Here is a 16,032-nt window from a genome sequence, read left to right as displayed (position 1 = left end):
AACAACGCTACAGGAAAAGCTCCCAACTTGCTACATCCTTCACTGGAGCCTGTAAGTTATTTGGTCCGTTAGTTTTTATCACCTGGGAAATCTGCGTATCACTCAGGATGCTGAGAAAGGTGTAAGAGGTTTCTGTAAACATAACCCCAAATGTCTTTGTTTTACATGTGTAATTTACTGTATTTGGACTCCTTTGCATCCTTTTGATGAAGTGTCATCTGCCTGAGAGAAAGCACACACCCCACGGAACTGGGGACCCCTGTCTGGAACTTCCAGCTCCTTGTATGACCCCCAGGCAAACTGCATAGCTGCCCCTCCCCCGAGGCCAATCATCTGTACTTGGATTCTTTGCGACACTCACGGAGACTTCCTAAGGTTAAACTCAGTTACATGCATCTAATTTTGAAGTGTAGCTTATAAAACACAGCAACAAATCAAAAACTATTATGTCTGTAGCTCATCCGCAGTGAACACTTAAGACACAAAGGCAGGAGTACCACTGGCTTCAGCCATTCTCAGTGAGAGCCTTTTCATCAGACTCTGGTCCAAGACACTAACAAGAGGCCCACCCAGGGCTTCCCTGGTGGTGCAGTGGTTGGGAATCCGCCTGCCGATGCAGGGGACGCGGGTTCGTGCCCCGGTCCGGGAAGATCCCACATGCCGCAGAGCGGCTGGGCCCGTGAGCCATGGCCGCTAAGCCTGCATGTCCGGAGCCTGTGCTCTGCAATGGGAGAGGCCACAACAGTGAGAGGCCCGCGTACCGCAAAAAAAAGAGGCCCATCCAAGCAGACCCTACACAAGTCTAGAAGCTTCTGTCCAGTGAACACCCACACACACTTAATTTGTTCACTTACCCATCATGCGTCTATTTAGCACTTAATATATGCCAGCCAGCAGCCTAAGCCTTGGAGACGGCAACATGAAAGACAAGATTCCTCCTATCGGGGACCTCACGGTCCATTCGGCAATTCAAAACTTTCATGAATAAAAATGAAGCATCTCAAACGTGTAAAGAAAAGAAGTAATAACGATAATAACCAGTCTATGTGTTATTCCTGGAGCACCTTTTTTAAAACGTATTTGTCCAGTAGTAACCTATGTCTTTGTTACTGTGGTTTGCATTTCTTTCCTTTTAAATCTTTCATTACATATATGCCAAATGGCTGGTTCAGACGCTAAATTTAGTATAACGGTTCTTCAAAACATCTTTGGAGTTTGCTTAAGTGCCTGCCTCTGGCCTTAAAGGGCAAATCAAAACGTTTCCAATTGGTTTCCAGCCCACATTACAAAGTGTATGTGTATTTGAAAGACTGTTTCTTGGCTATAATTGGTAGTTCTCTTGTAGCTAGGTCTGAGGAAAGAATTGCAGTGAGCTTTACGTCTGCTAACAGTAGTGAGCACTGAGCTCAAAAACAGCAGGAAAAAAAATGAAGTGTGAGCATCTGGGATGTTTGCCAGACTGACCTCCAAGTTGCGTGCCGTAGAAGAATTCCAGCCAAGCAGACACAGGGCCCTTCCTGCTGAGACCTGGGTCTCTGCCGTTTAACTTTTCTCCTTATAAAGGAGAGAGGAAAAGATAAGGGGTGCCTACCAACTCCCTTAACTACCTTAGATAAAAATAATGACGGTGTTAATTTCACTGTAATTGACACACACGGCTTCCACCATACTGTTGTCTGAGTGTCAGAAAAAGACAAGGACACGCCACATGTGTTCCTTCCAGGAGCACGTGTGTCAGGTTCATTAAAAGGGTCTCCAGCACGTGGTAGAAGCACCACTCACCACCCAAAGAGGAAGCTACGATTCACTTTGTCAGATGATGGAAAATACCCCTTGATGGTTCCTTTTCTCTGGCCACCTCGGCTCTGCGACATGGGGACAGGGTTTGGCTGCAGCGAAATGAATGTGGGAAATATCAGGGTTTGCATGGAACTCAACGGGCAGGACTCATAAACCTCTGTGTGCAGCATCATCAAGGATGCAGTGAGAGTCAGCTGTCAACTCTGATGGTGGCATCCCTGCCTCCCCGAGAATGACCTGGAGGGACATACCTTCTCTGTGAGTCACCACCACCCCAAGGACGCAGGAGAGGATGGATTACAGTCCTATGGCTTTTCATCCCCCACACATTTGTTTTTAAGAGTTTCCTTTACATTAACTTGAAGATCAGTTTCCAGAAAAGTGTTTGAAACAGGGCAACTGAGTTTTTCAAACAGCAGCTCCAGCCAAGCAGGTACCATGTTTATGACAGCAACGAAGCAGTTTGAAGGGTCTGGTTTCGCTTAACAAGGTTGCCCAGCTTTTTATAGGCCTGAACAGAAATCCTTTTAGGGAACTCCTTCCACTAGACCGTTGTCACCACTGTTTCCTGTGATATGTCTTGCTTTCAGATTTTGATGCCTGATTTCTGACGTTTTAATATGGCAACCTCTAAACTCCATCTACCTCAGAAAGATAGGAGATTCGTGAAGCTCTCTGTTCTTAGGTGCTAAGCTTTTTATCATTTCATTTCATTTTCCTTAACTTTTTACTTTGAAAATGTTCAGATATCCAGAAAAGTTGGAAGAGCAGAGTTATAGGTCATAAGTTATATGCAGATATTTGCCTGTGTAGAGGGCCAGTGCCCCTAACCCCTATGTTGTTCAAGGGTCAACTGTACTAACTTGGGGACTTTAAATGCTTAGAAGTATTTAAGTAATAATGTTTAAATGCTTGAGGACTCGTCTAAGTGGTTACACCTGAGAGTTTTCATTTATTAGTCGTTAAAACAATTTGTATATATTCAGAAAAGTGTTCATCACTTACCATCTGAAGAACTATTCATGTGATAAATTTAAAAAAGGAATTAGTACTGTGCTTGCATCTGGGAAAAATTATATTTCCTTTCCCATTCCTTCCTCCATTCCTTAAAGCAACCGTCATAACCAGAATATTGTCTACCTGTTTCGAAAGATATTGTATGTACATACTTGCATCTATCTATCTATCTATCTATTTTTTTTTTTTTTTTTTTTTTTTTTTGGGGTACGCGGGCCTCTCACTGTTGTGGCCTCTCCCGTTGCAGGGCACAGGCTCCGGATGTGCAGGCTCAGCGGCCATGGCTCACGGGCCCAGCCGCTCCGCGGCATGTGGGATCTTCCCGGACCGGGGCATGAACCCGTGTCCCCTGCATCGGCAGGCGGACTCTCAACCACTGCGCCACCAGGGAAGCCCTATCTATCTATTTTTAAATGATGTCTCTAGAGATCACACTGTTCACACTGATCATGCTTTTTTTGGTAAATAATACATCTAGGGGATCTTTCCTCATTGGGACATTCAGATTCACTTTTTTTCAAGCACCACACTTCATTTAAGTCATAACCCACTAGCAAAATTTGGTTTTTAAGCTCCTACACCCAATACATCATGAGTAATCTCATGGTTAATGGCAGAGACAGTGGGGCTCATCAGGTAATCACATACTCCTCTGTTTTCCTCAGGTTCACTTGCAATTAGGTTGAGGGCAATGGGCCATGATGGGGATGTCGTGTGAAGGACAAAAGAGCAGGTGTGGGATCCCAGGCTCCCTGCCCCCTGATGCTTCGATGAGGATGTCACGAGTTCTGGAGGGCGCAGCTCAGGGGCGGTGAAAGCTCAGCTGCCTGGGTCCCGAGTCATTGTATGGAGCAGAGCCTCCTGCTGGTCTGCCTTACTTACTGTGCTCTGTGTGTGACGACTCCAATTTGCGCGGTAAGCCAAGAAGATCCTGGGCGCTGTTACCGCAGCGTGTGCTAACCTGCCCTACTTTATACATGCTCACCATTGTGAGGTAGTTTTCCAAGGATATCCTTAAGGTAAATTCCTAGTGGTGAAATTGCTGTCCAAAAGGAAATGCACATTTGAAATTTTGATAAATACTACTGGGTTGCCTTCCAATTTCCTTCCTCTTTTCCTTTTTTTTTTTTTTTTTTTTTTATGGTGTATCACGTTGATTGATTTGCGTATATTGAAGAATCCTTGCATTCCCGGAATAAACCCCACTTGATCATGGTGTATGATCCGTTTAATGTGCTGTTGGATTCTGTTTGCTAGTATTTTGTTGAGGGCTTTTGCATCTATGTTCATCAGTGATATTGGCCTGTAGTTTTCTTTTTTTGTGACATCTTTGTCTGGTTTTGGTATCAGGGTGATGGTGGCCTCGTAGAATGCGTTTGGAAGTGTTCCTCCCTCTGCTATATTTTGGAAGAGTTTGAGAAGGATAGGTGTTAGCTCTTCTCTAAATGTTTGATAGAATTCGCTTGTGAAGCCATCTGGTCCGGGGCTTTTGTTTGTTGGAAGATTTTAAATCACAGTTTCAATTTCAGTGCTTGTGATTGGTCTGTTCATATTTTCTATTTCTTCCTGATTCAGTCTTGGCAGGTTGTGCATTTCTAAGAATTTGTCCACTTCTTCCAGGTTGTCCATTTTATTGGCATAGAGTTGCTTGTAGTAATCTCTCATGATCTTTTGTATTTCTGCAGTGTCAGTTGTTACTTCTCCTTTTTCATTTCTAATTCTATAGATTTGTCTTGTCCTTTTTTTTTCTTGATGAGTCTGGCTAATGGTTTATCAATTTTGTTTATCTTCTCAAAGAACCAGCTTTTAGTTTTATTGATCTTTGCTATTGTTTCCTTCATTTCTTTTTCATTTATTTCTGATCTGATTTTTATGATTTCTTTCCTTCTGCTAACTTTGGGAATTTTTTGTTCTTCTTTCTCTAATTGCTTTAGGTGCAAGGTTAGGTTGTTTATTCGAGATGTTTCCTGTTTCGTAAGGTAGGACTGTATTGCTATAAACTTCCCTCTTAGAACTGCTTTTGCTGCATGCCATAGATTTTGGGTCATTGTGTCTCCATTGTCATTTGTTTCTAGGTATTTTTTTATTTCCTCTTTGATTTCTTCAGTGATCACTTCGTTATTAAGTAGTGTATTGTTTAGCCTCCTTGTGTTTGTATTTTTTACAGATCTTTTCCTGTAATTGATATCTAGTCTCATAGCGTTGTGGTCGGAAAAGGTACTTGATACAATCTCAATTTTCTTAAATTTACCAAGGCTTGATTTGTGACCCAAGATATGATCTACCCTGGAAAATGTTCCATGAGCACTTGAGAAAAATGTGTATTCTGTTGTTTTTGGATGGAATGTCCTATAAATATCAATTAAGTCCATCTTGTTTAATGTATCATTTAAAGGTTGTGTTTCCTTATTTATTTTCATTTTGGATGATCTGTCCATTGGTGAAGGTGGGGTGTTAAAGTCCCCTACTATGAATGTGTTACTGTTGATTTCCCCTTTTATGGCTGCTAGTATTTGTCTTATGTATTGAGGTGCTCCTATGTTGAGTGTATAAATATTTACAATTGTTATATCTTCTTCTTGGATTGATCCCTTGATCATTTTGTAGTGTCCTTCTTTGTCTCTTATAATAGTCTTTATTTTAAAGTCCACTTTGTCTGATATGAGAACTGCTACTCCAGCTTTCTTTTGATTTCCATTTGCATGAAATATCTTTTTCCATCCCCTCACTTTCAGTCTGTATGTGTCCCTAGGTCTGAAGTGGGTCTCTTGTAGACAGCAAATATATGGGTCTTGTTTTTGTATCCATTCAGCCAATCTGTGTCTTTTAGTTGGAGCATTTAGTCCATTTACATTTAAGGTAATTATTGATATGTATGTTCCTATTCCCATTTTCTTAATTGCTTGGGGTTCGTTACTGTAGGTCTATTCCTTCTCTTTTGTTTCTTGCCTAGAGAAGTTTCTTTAGCAGTTGTTGTAGAGCTGGTTTGGTGGTGCTGAACTCTCTCAGCTTTTGCTTGTCTGTAAAGATTTTAATTTCTCCATCAAATCTGAATGAGATCCTTGCTGGGTAGAGTGATCTTGGTTGCAGGTTTTTCTCCTTCATCACTTTAAATATGTCCTGCCAGTCCCTTCTGGCTTGCAGAGTTTCTGTTGAAAGATCAGCTGTTAACCTTATGGGGATTCCCTTGTGTGTTATTTGTTGTTTTTCCTTTGCTGCTTTTAATATGTTTTCTTTGTATTTAATTTTTGACAGTTTGATTAATATGTGTCTTGGCATATTTCTCCTTGGATTTATCTTGTATGGGACTCTCTGTGCTTCCTGGACTTGATTAACTATTTCCTTTCCCATATTAGGGAAGTTTTCAACTATAATCTCTTCAAATATTTTCTCAGTCCCTTTCTTTTTCTCTCCTTCTTCTGGAACCCCTATAATTCGAATGTTGGTGCGTTTAATGTTGTCCCAGAGGTCTCTGAGACTGTCCTCAGTTCTTTTCATTCTTTTTTCTTTACTCTGCTCTGCAGTAGTTATTTCCACTGTTTTATCTTCCAGGTCACTTATCCGTTCTTCTGCCTCAGTTATTCTGCTATTGATCCCATCTAGAGTATTTTTCATTTCATTTATTGTGTTGTTCATCGTTGTTTGTTTCATCTTTAGTTCTTCTAGGTCCTTGTTAAATGTTTCTCACATTTTGTCTATTCTATTTCCAAGATTTTGGATCATCTTTACTATCATTATTCTGAATTCTTTTTCAGGTAGACTGCCTATTTCCTCTTCATTTATTAGGTCTGGTGGGTTTTTATCTTGCTCCTTCATCTGCTGTGTGTTTTTCTGTCTTCTCATTTTGCTTATCTTACTGTGTTTGGGGTCTCCTTTTTGCAGGCTGCAGGTTCGTAGTTCCCATTGTTTTTGGTGTCTGTCCCCAGTGGCTAAGGTTGGTTCAGTGGGTTGTGTAGGCTTCCTGGTGGAGGGGACTAGTGCCTGTGTTCTGGTGGATGAGGCTGGATCTTGTCTTTCTGGTGGGCAGGTCCACGTCTGGTGGTGTGTTTTGGGGTGTCTGTGGACTTATTATGATTTTAGGCAGCCTCTCTGCTAATGGGTGGGGTTGTGTTCCTGTCTTGCTAGTTGTTTGGCATAGGATGTCCAGCACTGTATTTTGCTGGTCGTTGAGTGAAGCTGGGTGCTGGTGTTGAGATGGAGATCTCTGGGAGATTTTTGCCGTTTGATATTACGTGGAGCTGGGAGGTCTCTTGTGGACCAGTGTCCTGAAGTTGGCTCTCCCTCCTCAGAGGAACAGCACTGACTCCTGGCTGCAGCACCAAGAGCCTTTCATCCACACGGCTCAGAATAAAAGGGAGAAAAAGTAGAAAGAAAGAATTAGTAAAAGTAGAAAGAGAAAGAAAGAAAGGAGGGAGGAAGGAAGGAAGGAGGGAAGGAAGGAAAAAAAGAGAGGAGCTAAAGTAAAATAAAATAAGATAAAATATAATAAAGTTATTAAAATAAAAAATAATTATTAAGGAAAAAAATTTAAAAAAAGAAAAACGGACGGATAGAACCCTAGGACAAATGGTGGAAGCAAAGCTTTACAGACAAAATCTCACACAGAAGCATATACATACACACTCACAAAAAGAGGAAAAGGGGGAAAAATCATAAATCTTGCTCTCAAAGTCCACCTCCTCAATTTGAAAATGATTCGTTGTCTATTCATGTATTCCACAGATGCAGGTTCATCAAGTTGGTTGTGGAGCTTTAATCTGCTGCTTCTGAGGCTGCTAGGAGAGATTTCCCTTTCTGTTCTTTGTTCTCACAGCTCCCAGGGGCTCAGCCTTGGATTTGGCCCCGCCTCTGCGTGTAGGTCGCTGGAGGGCGTCTGTTTTTTGCTCAGACAGGACGGGGTTAAAGGAGCCGCTGATTCGGGGAGGGAGGGGCATGGAGCGCGGGGCGGGCCTGCGGCGGCAGAGGCCGGCGTGACGTCGCGCCGGCGTGACGTTGCACCTGCCTGAGGCGCGCCGTGCGTTCTCCCGGGGAAGTTTTCCCTTTATCCCGGGACCCTGGCAGTGGCGGGCTGCACAGGCTCCCCGGAAGGGGCGTGTGGAGAGTGACCTGTGCTCGCACACAGGCTTCTTGGTGGCGGCAGCGGCAGCCTTAGCGTCTCATGCCCGTCTCTGGGGTCCGCGCTTTTAGCCGTGGCTCGCGCCCGTCTCTGGAGCTCCTTTAAGCAGCGCTCTCAATCCCCTCTCCTCGCGCACCAGGAAACAAAGAGGTAAGAAAAAGTCTCTTGCGTCTTCGGCAGGTCCAGACTTTTCCCGGGACTCCCTCCCGGCTAGCCGTGGCGCACTAACCCCCTGCAGGCTGTGTTCACGCTGCCAACCCCAGTCCTCTCCCTGCGCTCCGACCGAAGCCCGAGTCTCAGCTCCCAGCCCCGCCCGCCCCGGCGGGGGAGCAGACAAGCCTCTCGGGCTGGTGAGTGCTGGTCGGCCCTGATCCTCTGTGCGGGAGTCTCTCCGCTTTGCCCTCCGCACCCCTGTTGCTGTGCTCTTCTCTGCGGCGCCGAAGCTTTCCCCCTCCGCTATCCGCAGTCTCTGCCCGCGAAAGGGCTTCTAGTGTGTGGGAACCTTTCATCCTTCACGGCTCCTTCCCGCTGGTGCCGGTCCCGTCCCTATCCTTTTGTCTGTTTATTCTGTTTTCTTTTGCCCTACCCAGGTACGTGGGGGGTTTCTTGTCTTTTGGGAGGTCTGAGGTCTTCTGCCAGCGTTCAGTAGGTGTTCTGAAGGAGTTGTTACTCGTGTAGATGTATTTCTGGTGTATCTGTGGGGAGGAAGGTGATCTCCGCGTCTTACTCTTCCGCCATCTTCCCGGAATACTTCGAGCAATCTCACTCCTATCCTTTTTTTTTTTTCTGGTTTACATATATAACTTCTGCTCCGCTCCATTGCCTCCTTTCTCTAGTTTGTTTACATTTTTCCTCTGTGATGTACTTTAAAACCTATAAGAGGGCTTCCCTGGTTGCGCAGTGGTTGAGAGTCCGCCTGCCGATGCAGGGGACGCGGGTTCGTGCCCCGGTCCGGGAAGATCCCACGTGCCGCGGAGTGGCTGGGCCCGTGAGCCATGGCCGCTGAGCCTGCGCGTCCAGAGCCTGTGCTCCACAACGGGAGAGGCCACAACAGTGAGAGGCCCGCGTACCGCCAAAAAAAAAAAAAAAAAAAAAATTTAGAACAATAAAGAATTGTTCTAAGAATTATGACTCTCCATTGAAGTAGTTCTTAAACTTTGATTACCCATTTTAAAATAGAGCTTCCTGTACCTGAAACCAGATGTTCAGGTTCAATAAGGGCTTGAATGTGACCCCGAAATCCTTTTTTTCCCAGCAAGCATGAAAGATTGCTGACACACCCATGTCTGATGTGTTTTTTCTCGCATGGGGGTATCAATATTTTCTTTTTAAAAAGGCTTAATCTCTTCCATTAAAGGACATTAACTCTAACATAATTCCAGTTATCAGATGCGAAGGAGGGACCGGGATGAGGAGATGTGGTTGTGTATGTACCTGTTTTCCTTGGGCAATAATTTAGAACACCTTAGAGCTAGAACTTAGATCTCAAACTCCCTAGACTGCACTGCTTGTGTGGTTGTCCACTTGGTCTTGAGTAAGGCTTGTCCTAAGACTCAAAAGTCTCCATTTATGGGCAGACACCTCCTCCCCAGGCCTCTTCATTGCCCACCTGGGCCTCACTTGTCTGCACGTATTACAGATGGTTCAGAAACAGAGATGAAGCCAATAGGTCAGAGACTTTACACAGAGGGGCCGGCGAGAGGATCAACCGTTAGAAAGCCAGCGAAGTTGGTTCTGAAGGAGTTTAATGCCCCTCTGCTTCATCTTACCCCAGTAAAGCGGGCTGGCACCCCTCCCCAGGGACCCCTTCATCCTGTCACGATGCTTCCAAGTTCTCTCTGGCACAAACTGTACCCACTGCCGTCTCCCTGTATCTCAGTTCCTCCGACCCCAAATTTCGACTGTCTAATTTGATGAACAATTTCTAAAAGTGAGAAGGCCTTGCTCAGGAAACACATGGTTTATTTAACTCGGGCCTTCTGAAGACAATGTCCCTGTTTTTCTTGTTTCTCCCAATAAAAATCAGCTCATAGCAAGCCAATACAGAATTATTTTTTTGGCAACAAAAGCTTCTCTGTATCATTCAAACTATGCCTTTCCCCATCCAGACATATGATTGGCTTTGGCCATGGTTCCCTAGAACAGTAAGGAAAAGCATAATCATTTTCTTTCCTTCTCTCCTCTTTTCACACTGTGAACACTCCCAACTTTTTCATAGAGGCATTAGAAACTGGGTGAGGCTTTTAACTATTTCAGAAACACACACAATCCATAGCTAAAGGTGATAACCAAGAAGAGAGAAAATGAGGTCTGTTTGTTTTCTTTTAGGCTCCTCCCCTTTCTTTTTTGCCAATTTCCACAGGCAGGGAAATAGCTCACGGGGCTTGTGCTCTGTGGATCTGAGCTACGGGAGGTTGAAACAGAGCATTAGCAAAACACATTAGGAAAAGATCACATTGCAAGAAGAGCAGATTTGGAGTGGCCAGGGCTGTCTCCCCCTGAGTTCGGAATCCAGGGGTATGCAGCTGGGTGCAATGGGGCTCATCATCAAGAATTTCTCCCTCCCTGCATTGTGCGCAGAATCTGCCAGGGGCAGCTTTCCTGTTCAATCCAAATTATATTATGCAGCATCTGATACGTAAATGGGCTCTTTCAGAAATGCAGTGCTGTCATCTTCACAGCTTTCACGAAACATCGCTCAGAATGAGTTCCCATTGGCTATGGGCGGCGGTTGGAATCTGCCCCCACTGCTGATTGGCTACGTGTCTTGAGAAAGATACATAACCTCCTGGAACCTCGGTTTCTTTGTCCATGAAAAGAGGTCTGTTAACACCCACCTTGTGAAGATTAGTGGAAATAACATAAGTAAATGGGTCTAGAAAAATAATAGGTCCTCCACAATGATCTCTGAAGCGTGTCTGTATCAAACAGCTGGCCTCAAGGCTTGGCTTTGTGATGGATTTTACTCTTGACCGCAAGCCATCCCATGTTGCTGACTTTTTTTTAAAGCTGTACCTTTCTCAATGGACACACAAAGCGTTAAAAATTTTTTTAATATTTGTTTTTGTTTTTCTGTTGAGCGGCACGTGGGATCTTAGCTCCCCACCCAGGGACTAGGGATCAAAGCCACGCACCCTGCAGTGGAAGGGTGAGTCTTAACCACTGGACCACCAGGGAAGTCCCCAAAGCCTTCATATTAACATTACATTACATGTCATTCAGAACATCTTTGGATGTCTCTAAATGAAGGGGAAAACCCATTAGCAATTTTTTTCCAGGATAAGGAAAGAACAAATTTTCTTTGCACCTCACTTTACTGCCTTGACTTTCTAATCCAACGCTGATGATACATACAGACTTTAAGTTGCTACTGATTCAGATCCAAAGTAAGATCTTGTTTTTCTGGTTTATACGATAAACCAAAATGCGTGGTAGCTACAATAATATAAAGGTGTGCAGTGAATGTACCCCTGCTAGGTTTCCTACTCATCTGTCGGTGTTCTGCATTTGCTAGCTGCAGCCAGAAAGCAGAACTTTTCCAAACTCAGGTCAGACCAGGTGTGAAGGTGTTCACAAATAGCTACTGAGTTCCAGAATGAGCGGGAAGGTGATGGGTCTGCTTCTGGACGTGGCCACGGGGGTGCGATTCTCATAAGTTGGTGGAGAATCTGACCATTTACATGCTATGTTTAATGGGTGTACAAATTCCTCTCTAACCAGGAAGAGGAGAGAAGGTCTTGACAGAGGTGGTTAGGTTAAAGTGAGGCTGTCACGGTGGGCCTGAATCCAGTAGGACTGGGGTCCTTCAAAGAAGAGGAAATTTGGACACAAACACACACAGAGAGAAGACAATGTGAAGACACAGGGAGAAGACGGCCATCTGCAAGTCAAGGAGAAAGGCCTGGAACCGATCCTCCCTCACGGCCTCAGAAGCAACCAACCCAGACTACACCTTGATCTCAGACTTCGGGCCTCCAGGATCCTGAGACAATACAGATCAATCGCTTAAGCCACCCAGTCTGTGGTACTTTGTTACATCAGCTCTAGACAAATAATACACCACATCTCTCCCTCAGTTAGTTATTGGTCTGAAAGAAATTCCTAGACTCCTTGTCACCTGCTTTTTAATAACATACGAAGCCACGGGCTTTAGCCGATATAAGGAGAAAAGATGCTTCAGTAGAAAACGGGGCATTATCTAGAGCAGAAGTTGGCGACGTTTTCTATAAAGGGCCAGATAGTAAACAGTTTAGACTTTGCAGGCCCTCAGGTCTCTGCTGTGACTATTCGATCCTGCTGATGTACAGTGAAGGGTGTTGCAGACCATAAGTACACAAACGGGGGATGGGCTGTGTTCCCGTAAAAGTCACAGAAACAGGTGGCGGGCTGGCTTTGCAGACGCCTGGAATAGGGCACACCACCCGGGCTGCCTCATTCACGCCTTTCCGTGCCTTTGAACTAGTTTATAGCAACATAAGTAACAGATAACAGGTAGCAATGCAATGTTGTCTGAAGACATGGAAATAGATTCTCTCGGGTAGAGACAGGAGTTCAATGGGCTTTCCTCCTTGACCATGGAAGAGGCTGGCTTTGTTGGCCCATTCATCTCAACGTTCCTGAGCTAAAATTGTGCCTGTCCTTTGTATCCTCTTTTAAACTGGTTGTTGCATCGTAATTCCCTCGTTAATGAGTTAAGTAAAATCTTTAACCCTCTGTCCAGTTTTATATAGATTTGGGAATCACGATTCAACCTGTTTTGGGAACATTATGCTTTAACCCTGGGTAAAGGAGTTATGTTACCTGGACAGATTAAAACATTGACTATATTGTCCTACAAAGACACCAAGAGGCCCCAGTGTAAGAGGCAGTGAATTATAAAGTTTTAGTGTAAGGCTGTCGCTTGGTGTTGGGTTGCTGGATGCTGGCCTAGACGCTGGGCAGTCAAATAGAGTGATGCACAGCTCAGAGCAGGGCCTGGGATTCCACAGATCTTGGCCTGCATTCCAGAGGACAACTTAGTTGTTTGTGACCTAGGGCATCTTTCATAAGCTCTGTAGCGCTAAGTCTTCTCACCATAAAATGGCCATAGTTGTAGTACATACCGCATGGGGTGTCACAGGACTCAAATGAGTCAATGAATATAAAAGACATCATATTCTAAGAGCACGACGAATAGCGTGTTGGCTGATTAAATGCAGGCAGGTATTATTTTGAAGGCAAAAATGAAGACACACAGAGTTTGAGGGGCTATGCAACTTAGCTAAGAAGAGATTTTGCCCTACCCGTGATTTTTTCTGGGGTAGCAGCATCACACTGCTTGGGGAGGATCGTGGGGAGAAAGTGTCGTCACAGTCAAGGGTACAATCTAAGTCTTCCATATCTCCCAACCTGATAACAGCCGGGAATTTCCTTGGACACTTTCTGCCAATGATTCATACTTGAAAATTTTGTAGTAAATACGTAACAAACACACACAGTCACAAGGCTGTTCCCACAAAGGGTTGGGATGTGAACAGGCTGTGTTGCTGCTGGGTCAGCAAAGCCAGAGAAGTTTCTGGGTCCTGAAAACATATGACGGTCAGGTTGCAGCATTAGGCTGAAGCAGTGCAGCTTAAGAGGACACAAGTTGAGTCTTCTTCAGGGTAGCTTTCTAGCTTTTAGCTTAGATCTATGATGATGATGAATCCGCCAAGTCTCAAAGCATGTTATGTATCAGTTGCTTCTCATGCACTTCTTTGAAGTAATTACTCATTCTATTTTTAAAATAATTCTGTTCAAATTATGTTTCAAAATGTCTGCACACACCAGAAACGTGGCCCCTCAGATTCAACAAATATGCAATGAACTGCAACCATGCCAACTTCGAAGCCAGGGGCACAAGGGATACAGGATGAAGATAGCTTAGCCAATGACCAGGAGGCTTTCAAAGCTCGGCAGGGATGCTCCTAATTATAACCCAAGGGAGGGTGACATAGGTCCTCCACGTGGGCTGCCACTCCTGGGACAATGGCCACCAGTAAATTACACTTCCAAAGGCTCCTACGTAGTGCAGTCTAGCTGCCAGGTTAGTGAGAGTTGCTCTAGGCTAAATGTAGCTCTGTTCAGGAGGGGCGATCAGAGGGAAAAGGGCAGGCAAAGAGCCCACTGCCATAGCTCCCTTGTGAGGACCGTCATAAGTGAGTCAGGCTGTGTGTGTGGTTTCGTTTCTTGGGGTTCTGTGTTTAACTACGCCATGAAGATAATAGGCTACCTTGGCTCTCACCAGGAAAGAAACAGACAGATATCTGTCATTGTGCTCTAAAGGCAAAGGGATACGATACCTGAGCTCAGGTTAAGCATTTTCAGGCAGGGTCCAGTTAACTCTGCAAGAGCTCAAACCCTCACAGTCCTGCCCCAGGCTGGAGAGACTGTAAAGTTCTTTTGACTGTAACCCAATGATACGTCACATGGTTATTTCACACACACACACACACACACACACACACACGACTGAAGAAAAGCTTTCATGAAACATTCACCATTGGGATGTTATTTGCACACCGTGTTGTTCTATTTCAGTTAAAAAAAACCTCTAACTCAATACATCATTTCACAACTTTTCCCAGCTTCCAATGGGGTCAAACCCACAATTTGAAAATCACTGGTAGAGGAGTTTTATGATTCTCAAAAGGAGCTCAGAGTAATCGGGGCATTAAGGTAAGGTCATCAGAGCAGTGAACAAAGAGAAGTATTCTTGCGTCCACATGGTTCTGCTTCTTAAATCTTGCCTCATAATGAGAACAGGTTTCTAATTGGGCCTGGGCCTCAGTTTCCCCATCTGTAAAGTGGGGAAACTAACAGTACCAACTTCACAGGGTCATCGTGATGGTAGATGGGTTAATAAAGCACTTAAAATAATACCATGTATAGTAAGATTGTTAGATTTTATTGCTATTATAATTGTTGTTATATTCCCATGCAGCAGATTTAGTGAATTTATAAAGATGCAAAAAGTTATTTATTTATTTTTATGGAGGCATAACTGACATATATTAGTTTCAGGTGTACCACATAATGACTTTAAAAACCAGAGCTGAGGATGAAATCTCCTGCTGCCTTAGGCTTCTCATTAAAAATGGCACTTACAACGCCTAATAGTAAATCAGCAGCTTTCATGGGATTTGTCTTAATAATCGTTACCAACTTACAACCGACACTATTTCCAAATCGTCTATTGTTAGCACAATATGCCAATGAAAAGAATATTGGCAAGCCTTCATTTTATAGAAACCACAATTTCCATCTCTGTTACGAAGACCTCATCCAAAGGCTCCACCAGCTCTCTTCTCTGTTTAATTGAACTTTAGGGCAGCTGGAGGCTGATTCCAGGATTCTGCTTCATCACCCATGCATGAGGTGTTACCAGGCCTGGGCCTGAACATCACCCCAGGGTGTGTGTGTGCCTGTCTAGGGCAGCTCGTGGACCAGGGGCACTGGCTTATGTCTATGAGGGGCCGAGGACTTTCCTGGGAAAGGATCACCAGCAAACCAGGAAGAGACAGGGTTTGGCAATTTGGTTCAAGGCCACGGGCCAAGGTCCCAGGGGAGGCCTGATTCAGAACGTAACACTCTGCCTGCCGCAGAGCCCTCTGGCTTAACCCTCACATGCTCCTTGCAGAGTCCTGGGCAAGGGGCTGAAATCAAAGCAATGTACAAATTCGAAGAGCAATTTGGGGGCTTCCCTGGTGGCACAGTGGTTGAGAATCCTCCTGACGATGCAGGGGACGCGGGTTCGAGCCCTGGTCCAGGAAGATCCCATGTGCTGCGGAGCAGCTAAGTCCGTGCACCACAGCTACTGAGCCTGCGCTCTAGAGCCCACGAGCCACAACTACTGAGCCTGTGTGCCTAGAGCCCGTGCTCCGCAACGAGAGAAGCCACCGCAATGAGAAGCCCACGCACCGCCACGAAGAGTAAGCCCCTGCTCGCCGCAACTAGAGGAAGCCTGCGCACAGCAACGAAGACCCAACACGGCCAAAAATAAATAAATTAATTAATTAATTTTTAAAAATTATTAAAAAAATAAAATGTGTTGGTTACTCTCAAAAAAAAAAACAGATACC

The sequence above is a fragment of the Phocoena sinus genome, chromosome 18, assembly GCF_008692025.1.
Source record: "Phocoena sinus isolate mPhoSin1 chromosome 18, mPhoSin1.pri, whole genome shotgun sequence".
Taxonomy (NCBI): Eukaryota; Metazoa; Chordata; class Mammalia; order Artiodactyla; family Phocoenidae; genus Phocoena; species Phocoena sinus.
The sequence above is the reverse complement of the archived record's forward strand: the minus strand, read 5'-3'. Positions refer to the sequence as shown.